Here is a 9229-nt window from a genome sequence, read left to right on the forward strand (position 1 = left end):
AAGGGTGAGAAAACGAGAATCCTGAAATGAAAGTGAAAATATTTATGCCTAAGTGGTGGTACTGACTTTTCAAATGACTAATGATGTTTAAATCACTTGTATAACAATTCAGGTGAATAGTCTTATTTATTTTTTAATAATTTTTTTAAGCTGTAAAATAAAAATATCTGACTCCCCAGTTTGTCAGACCTACCCTTCCATAAGTACATTATTATTCATTAAAATATTGAAATATTTTAGAAAGTATGGAATTAAATAGGAAATAAATGAATATCACTCAAGGGCAAAAACTTTGCAACAATGTGTATACATCCTTGAAGACTCAAATAAACTTCCATTTCCTCTTGGAGCCTTTGATTAATTATATCACATTAGAATGAATTGTTTTGACTTCTGATATTTCTAATAAAAGACATCATAGTTTATGTTACAATTATGTCAGTAAAGTTACATTGTTTCTCCAACTCTAATTGTCAAGCTTGAAGTAAGCAATGACGTCAAATTTGTCTTTGAAGATTGGTTGAAATTTAGGTGGTGCTGAACTAAGATTTATTGAATTTAATTTTCATTATCATCTACATCATCATAATACTCATGATTTGGAAGATATACTATTACAAACTTGTTATTTCCTGATGTTTCCACATAAAGCTCATTCTATATTTATAATCTATTTGCTGGTTTGAAAGGATTATGTACCCTAGAAAAGGTATGTTTTAATCAAGATCCACTCTTGGGGGAGCAACCATTTCTTTAATCCCTATTCAACAACGTAGGTCAAAATCTTTTGAGCAGATTATTCCAAAGAGATGTGACACACCCAATTGAGGGTATTGACTTTTTGATTAGATGGAGATGTGATTCCATTCATTCCAGGTGGGTCTTGATTAGTTTCCTGGACTCCTTTAAAAGAGAAAGCATTTTGAAGAGAGCTGTGAGAGAGCCACAAGATCTATGAGAGCACAGGGTCCACCAGCCAGTGACCTTTGGAGATGAAGAAGGAGAAAACCCCCAGGGGAGCTTCATGAAACAAGAAGCCTGGAGAGAAGGTTAGCAGATGTCACCATGTCCACCATGTGCCTTTCCAGTTGAGAGAGAAAACCTCAACTCAACAGCTTTCCTGAGTGAAGGTAACCTCTTGTTGTTGCCTTAATTCGGATGTTTTTATAGACTTGCTTTAATTGGGACATTTTCATGGCCTTAAAACTGTAGACTAGCAACTTGTTAAATTCTCCTTTTTAAAAGTCATTCCACTTCTGGCATACTGCATTCCGGCAGCTAGCAAACTAGAACAACAGGCTATAATTTGTGTTTAGGCTTAAAATGACATGTTCACTGATGTTAATTAACTTTATGACAGGCAAGATACTACCAGAATTTCTAAATCAACTTTAATTTGTTGGGCTACACGCAATAAAACTCTAGGCCCTGGAAGTGTTTATTTTAATTATATTAGCCCACTAAAGGAAGTAGCATCAGATTATTTTAAATTTTTAATGTGGTATAATTATGGTAAATGAAATCATTTTTTCCCAATTAGTTTCTTTGTTACTACTTTATTTTGAAAATGTATTGAAATCTGTTGTAAATGTATTAATTGTGATGTGCTTAATTTTTGACAGGTCAGTTCCAAGAGATTTGCAGTTGCTGTCTTTGAGTTTTCCAAGTAGATAATTGTAATGTATGTAAATTGTGATTATTTTCTCTCTTTTTTCAATATTTCAACCGTGCATTGTTTTCACATCTAATTGAATTGAATAAAACTTTCAAAGATGTGTAAAATAACAGCAGATATTGAGGGTATAGTGGTCTACTATTTATGTTTAATTACAATAATCCAATGATTTATAACTGAATATTAAGTTGATTTTAATTCTGAAAGAGCATGCCCTTTTGGATGAAAGAATTATGCTTTCAAATCCTACATGTCATTTTTTTTTCTTATTTGGAATCACCATTAATTTTAATTGCATATTATTTAAAAGCCTTTTAAGATTATTATATAACTCCTTTCACCTACTAAATGAAATTTATTCATAATAGTAATACTTTAAAAACATTTAATACATTTCTATATTAAAATCTTCCTTAGATGTTCGATTATTTCAAATATACCTGGATTCATCTTTATAATGCTTCTTAATATAGGTACCGTATCTAGGGTAATTTTTGGTTTTCTAATCTCATGTGCTCTAATGCTACCATCTTTAGCAAAGAAAAACATAAAAATACACATTCTAGACAGATGCTTTCACCAATTATATTTTTAGTGTGAACTCAGACAATTTCAGATAAAAATATGCATTCATCAGAGTTGTAAGCACAATACATAAATTCAAGACTCTGAGCTGCAACATGATTCATTACCTGGATTCCCAAAAGACAAAAATAAAAAGAAAGAAAGTATATGTACTGTCATTATTACTTAGTATTGTTTACCTTTACCAAATAAATTGCTGAAATCCATCAAAGCATCACAGTCTATAAAGAGGAGGCAGCAGGATCCAGTCTCCTTAATGTTGTAAGGAAAGCTTGGACTGTGACAATGATTCCATGATTAGGCTTTTGGTAATTCCAACATAAATCCCTATTACTATTCTTTGTTGAGTTTGTTTTGAAATAGTTTGGTATCAAAAGTCATAAGAACATGAGCAGGTTGATTTCAGCTCATAGTGGTGCATGAGGTGATTGTAGAAATTCTCATAAAATTGGTTTCTGGTCTGTATGTTAAGGTATAGAGATAAAATGATATAAACTTTAAAATGGAATATTAAAGTTTTAATTTAGAATGTAGAATTAGAAACAATATAAATATAATATTGTTGTTTAGAGTTTAAGATAACTCACACTGACATTAGAAAACAAAGAACAGCAGGTGACATCATCAGCACAACATAAAAAAAAACTACTGAAAACCTCTCCTCAGATATTCAGTGAAAAAAGGACAAATCTCACTTTTTCAGGAATGTAAAGACTGGAGAGCTATTCCATTTATATCTAGATACAGAGACCCAAGCCCACAAGGACCCAAGTTGCTGAGGGGGGCAAAATGTAGAAGGGTGGGAAGGAAGAGCTTCCAAATAGAGAATTAGTGAGGGAACTTCTGAAACTTTCCTCAAGTAGCATGTAGCCAGGCAGACATTGTCCAAATTAGCTGTTTGGGGACTCTGGAGACAGGGATGTGTATTTAAAGGCACAGGACAGTGAGGATCAAAGAGTAGGAGAAAAAATGAACAGACACTGTAAATTCTGTCATCCTCCATCCTTGAGGAAAACAAACATGGAAGCCTGATCTTTGCCTGGCAGATGGCTGCAGACTGGCACAGGTATGGGAGTCCTTTGCCTCAAGTATAGTGGGGGACACATTCCCACACTGAGCCAGGTTTTGGCTGGTGAAATGGGAACAAGGGAACACTATAGTTTCAATCCTACCCAGTCAGACACTGTGGGGCTCCAGGAGGCAAACAGCTTCTGAGGATGAATAAGTAACCAAAAATGTCGTCTACCAGAAAGACTGGGAAGTGCAGGTGAAGATAGCAGTTTTTTTCAGAGCCTCTCCAGAACCTATTCTAGGCTCATCAGAGCTGGTCTATACCCCATGCATGGATCTACACCCCAGCCCTGTTTTGATTGAGTAAAACTGACAACTCACCTGTCAAAGTGATGCCTTAATACTAACCCAGGCAACAACTAAATCTTAGATAAGAGAGAGGAGCCAACTTCAGAATAGATCCATCAAGATAATCAGATTACCAGATATCAGCAAAAAATAACAATGCACTCTAAATCACAAGAAATAATGGCCCAGTCAAAGAAACAATTACAAAGTTGAAACAGACACAGAATCTGGAACAACTAATCAAAGATGTTCAAACAAATTTCCCAAATCAACTCAAAAAGGTGAAGGAAAATACATACAGGAAATAAAGGACATTAAAAAGATAGTAGAAGAGCATAAAGAAAAATTAGAAAAAATACAGAAAAATAACAGACATTATGGAAATAAAACCCTTCAGATGAAGTTGAAAATACACTAGAGAAACACTACAGAGGAAAGGATCAGCAAGCTAGAAGACAAAGCAACCAAATTGAAACAGACAAGAGAACTGATAGAGAGAAAATGGAAAAATTTCAACAGAGTCTCAGGGAATGATTGACAATACAAAGCACAAACATATACATCATAAGTATCCCAGAAGGAGAAATGAAGGGAAAAGTGCCAGAAAGTATATTTAAAGAAATTAATGGCTGAAAATTTCCCATTTTCTGAAGGACATAATAGATGACTCTACAGTAATGATGGAATATTTCAACACACCACTCTCTCCAATAGATAGAACACTTAAAGAGAGGATCAATAAAGAAACAGAACCTAACCTACAGACCTGAAGAGTTAGTAAGGTAACTAAAAGGATGAATGGAGAAAAAAAAAGAAATCTGACAAAGATGAGATGGTTGTAATAAATACTAACTTTATAGTTATAACTTCTAATTATAACTTTAAAATTATAACTTTTAATTCCCCAGTCAAAATACACATACTGGCAGATGGATAAAATTGAATGATCCATCTGCATGCTATTTATAAGAGACTCATTTCATACCCAAAGATTCAAATAGATTGAAAGTGAAAGAATGGAAAAATATCAATAAAGAAACAGAACTTAAATAATATGATAAATGGGCTAGACCTCACAGACATATATAGAACATTGCACACCAAAACAGCAGGATATACATTCTTCTCAAATATTCATGGAAAATTCTCCAGTATAGACCATAAACTGGGTCACAAAACAGGTCTTGGTAAATATAAAATATTGAAATTATACAAAGCACTTTTTCTGACCATAATAAAATGAAGTTGGAAATCAATTACAAACAGAGAACCAGAAAACACAGAAATATATGAAATTTAAACAACAACAAAATCCTAAACAATCAGTAGATCAAAGAAGAAATTGCAAGATAAATCAGTAAATATCTTGAGATGCATTAAAATGGGAAAACAATGTATCTAAACCTATAGGATGCAGCAAAGGTAGTGCTCAGAAATAAATTTAAAGTGCTAAATTCCCACATTAAGAAGGAAGAAAGAGCTAAAACTAATACCTTAATGGAACAGAGAAACTGGAAAAATAGCAGCAAACTAATCATAAAGGAAGCAGAAGGAAAGAAATAACAAAGGTTAGAGAAGAAATTATGAAACGAAGAATTAAAAAATTAGAGAGAATCAATAAAAGCAAAAGTTCCTTCTTTGAGATCAATAAAATTGACAAATTCTCAGGTAGACTGATGAAGAAAAAAGAGAGAAGATGTAAATAAATAAAATCAGAAATGAGAGGGTGAGCATTACCACGGACACTGAACAAATAAAAAAGATCATAAGATGTTACTATGAACAACTTTCGCCAACAAACTAGACAACTTAAATGAAAAGAACACTTTCCTAGAAATACACAAACAACCTACACTGACTCAGAAGAAATAGAAGACCTCAACAAACCAAACGCAAAGATATTGAATCTGTCATCAAAAATTTATGAACAACAAAATGCCTTGGATCAGATGGCTTCATAAGTGAACATTATCAAGCATTCTAAGAAGAATTAATGCCATTTCTGCTCAAATTCTTCTAAAAATTTGAAGAAGGAACACTACTTACCTTCTTCTATGATGCCAACATCACCTTAGTACAAAAGCCAGATAAAGATACTGTAAGAAAACTTCAGATCAATCTCTTTAATGAACATGGATGTAAAAATTCTCAACAAAATACTTGCAAATCAAATCAACACCACATGTAAAAAAATTATATACCATTTTAAGTGGGTTTTATTCCTGGTATGCAAGAGTGGTTCAATGCAAGAAAATCAATTAATGAATACAGTACATTAACAAAGCAAAGATAAAGACCACATAATCATCTTGACTGATGAAGAAAAGGCATTTGACAAAATTCAGCATGCTTTCATGATAAAAACACTTCATAAGATAAGAACAGAATGAAACTTCCTCAACATGATAAAGACCATGTATGAAACACTGCTAACATCATACTCAATGGTGAGGGACTGAAAGCTTTCCCTTTAATATTAGGAAGAAGATAAGGATGCCCACTAACACAGCTATTCAACATTGTGCTAGATGTTCTAACTAGAGCAATTAAGCAAGGAAAAGAAATGAGGCATTCAAATTAGAAAAGAAGAAGTAAAGCTGTCACTATTTGCAGATGACATGATCCTATATTTAGAAAATCCTGAAAAAAACACACAACAGAACTACCTGAATAAACAAGTTCAACAAGCAGAGGGATACAAGAGCAACATGTAAAAATCAGTGGTGCTTCTTTGCAGTTGTAATGAGCCATGTGAAGAGGTCATCAAGAAAAAATTCCATTTTCAATAGCAACTAAAATGATCCAATATCTAGGACTAAACTTAACCAAGGATGTAAAGGATTTGTACACAGAAGACTATGAAACATTGCTAAAAGAAATCATAGTAGATCTAACTAGATGGAAACAAACCATGTTCATGGATTAACAGGTTAAATGTCATTAAAGTGTTAATTCTATGTAAACTGATCTATAGATCAATGCAATACCAATGCAAGTCCAACAGCCTACTTTGCAGAAATGTGAAAGCTAATTTTCAATTTCTTTGGAAAGGTAAAGAACCTCAAATACCTAAAATCATCTTGAAAAAGAAGAATGAAGTGTGTGTTCTCACTTCCTGACTTTTAAATTATATTATAAAACCACAGCGGTCAAAACAGCGTGGTACTGGTATAAAGATAGATGTATTAATCACTGGGAGCAAATTGAGAATTCAGAAAATGACCCCTAATATGGTCAATTGATTTTTTTTAAATTTTAATTTAATTTAATTTTGTATGCTATATGGCAGGGTTCACAGTTCATTCTTTTTCTATGTGAGTATCCCATTATTGCAGCACCATTTGTTGAAGTTTTGTTTGTTTTGTTTTTGTTTGTTTGAGGAAGTACATGGACCAAGAATCAAATCTGGGTCTCCCACATGGCAGGTAAGAATTTGACAAATGATCTACCTTCACATCCCCAAGGTCAATTAATTTTTGATAAGGATCCCAAGTCCACTCAGCTGAGACAGAATGGGGTCTTCAATAAAAGGTGTTGGGATATTCAAATCAAATGATGCAAGTGGACCCCTATCTCTAACTCAATACAAAATTTAACTAAAAATTGATCAAAGACCTAAATATAAGAACCAATACTATAAAACTCCTAGAAAAAAATATAGGGAAACATCTTCAGGATCTAGTGATAGATGGTAGTTTTTTATACTTTTCTTCCAAAGCACAAGCAGTGAAAGGAAAAAAAAAATAGGTAAATGGAAACTCCTTAAAATTGAATACTTCAGTGGTGTAAAGGACTTTGTCAAATGGGTGAAAAAGCAACTGACTCAATGGGGAAAAATATTTGGAAACCACATATTTGTTAAGGGTTTGATATCAAGAATATATAATGTGATCCTACAACTTAATGATTAAAAGACAAACAATCCATTTTAAAAGTTAATAAAAGACATGACTAGACATTTTTTCCAAAGAGGAAATACAGATGATTAAGAAGAACATGAAAAAGATGTTTAGCTTCATTAGTTATTAGGGAAATGCAAACAAGATGCAAATTGTAAATGAAATGCAAATTTTAGATGGTTTAGATGGTTTCTACAATGAGAAAGCATCTCACAATTACCTACAATGTGCTGCTATTAAACAAATAGCAGCCTACAAATGTTGGAGAGGATGTGGAGAAGTTGGAATACTTACTCAGTGTTTGGGAGAATGTAAATGGTATAGCTGCTGTGGAGGACAGTTCAGTGGTTCCTCAGGAAAAGCTAAGTATAGAGTTGCGTTACACCCAGCAATCCTGTTACTTGGGATACACCCAGTAGATCTGAAAACAGGGATGTGAGTAGACATTTGCACACTGATGTTCATGATGACATTATTTACAATTACAATTGCCACAAGAAGGGAACAACTCAAGTGACCATCAACAGATGAAAGGATTACAAAATGTGGTGAATACATACCAAGGTATGTCATTCAACACTAAGAAGAAATGGAGTTCTGATGCATACAAGAACATGGACGAACCTTGAGGCCATGTCAATTGAAAAAAGTCAGACACAAAAGTACAGTTATTGTATGATTTTACTGATATAAAGTAAAGATGAGAACTTTATAAGATGAAAACTCATAGATATAAAATAAAGAATATTGGTTACCAGGTTATAGAATGAGGCTACAGAATGGGGAGCAGATGCTTAACATGTGCAGAATTTTTAATGAGGTTGAACATAAATGTTTGAAAATGGTTTCAGATGACGGGGGTCCATTATTGTGAGAATAATTAACAGTACTTAATGGTGTGTAATTGTAGTGGAAAGGGGGCATTTAAACCCATGTATGTCATCAGAAGGAAAACTGGAGGTTAAAACATGGGAATGTATAAGACAGTGAATCTTGTGGTGGACAACGTCTGTAAATATATAAGAAAGTTCTCTCATGAATGAGAATAAATGTATGACATGATCACACAGAATCAATAATTGAGGGGTAAATGGGGAAAAATGTACCTATTGCAAATTATGGACATTAACACATATTTTAATGTTCTTTCATCAACAGTAACAAATGTAAGCACACCAATATATGTGTCAACAATAGGAGGTATGGGGGTAGGGAGGGTTTAGGTTTCTTTTTTTTCTTTTTATTTCTTTTCTGAAGTAATGAAAATGTTCTAAAATTGATTACGGTGATGTGTGCACAACTACGTGATGATTCTGTTAGCCACTGATTGTATACTTTGGATTGGTTTGTATAGTGTGAATAAATATCAATAAAGTTGCATTTTGAAAAAAGATGTTACATTAAGTGCTCACTTGGGCAGTACATATATTGATTTTGGAATGACGCAGGGAAGATCAACATGGCTCCTGCGGAAGAATGCTGTAAATTTGTGAAGAGTTTCGTATTTTGAATAATATCTCAATGAGAAATAAAAGATAATACATTAAAATTCTATTTATCTTGGATACTGAGTTGTTTGGTGCCTTTTTTGGGGTTGAATTATGTCTCCCATATCATTTATACTGAGAGCTGTTTATATAAATTATCAGTAGAACTGTTTATATAACAAAAGAACATAATATATAATTAATGAGTGTACAAATTATATATA

The 9229-nt window shown here is 33.1% G+C and overlaps 1 non-coding gene across 1 annotated transcript; it reads left to right on the plus strand.

Moving 5' to 3' along the window:
• The first annotated feature begins 8922 nt into the window (after window positions 1-8922).
• On the plus strand, window positions 8923-9027 carry LOC143665832 (U6 spliceosomal RNA). The gene has a single exon (XR_013167230.1). It is a non-coding gene; the product is annotated as a U6 spliceosomal RNA (small nuclear RNA).
• Window positions 9028-9229: the final 202 nt, after the last annotated feature.

Source organism: Tamandua tetradactyla, chromosome 21 (assembly GCF_023851605.1).
Source record: "Tamandua tetradactyla isolate mTamTet1 chromosome 21, mTamTet1.pri, whole genome shotgun sequence".
NCBI classification, from domain to species: domain Eukaryota; kingdom Metazoa; phylum Chordata; class Mammalia; order Pilosa; family Myrmecophagidae; genus Tamandua; species Tamandua tetradactyla.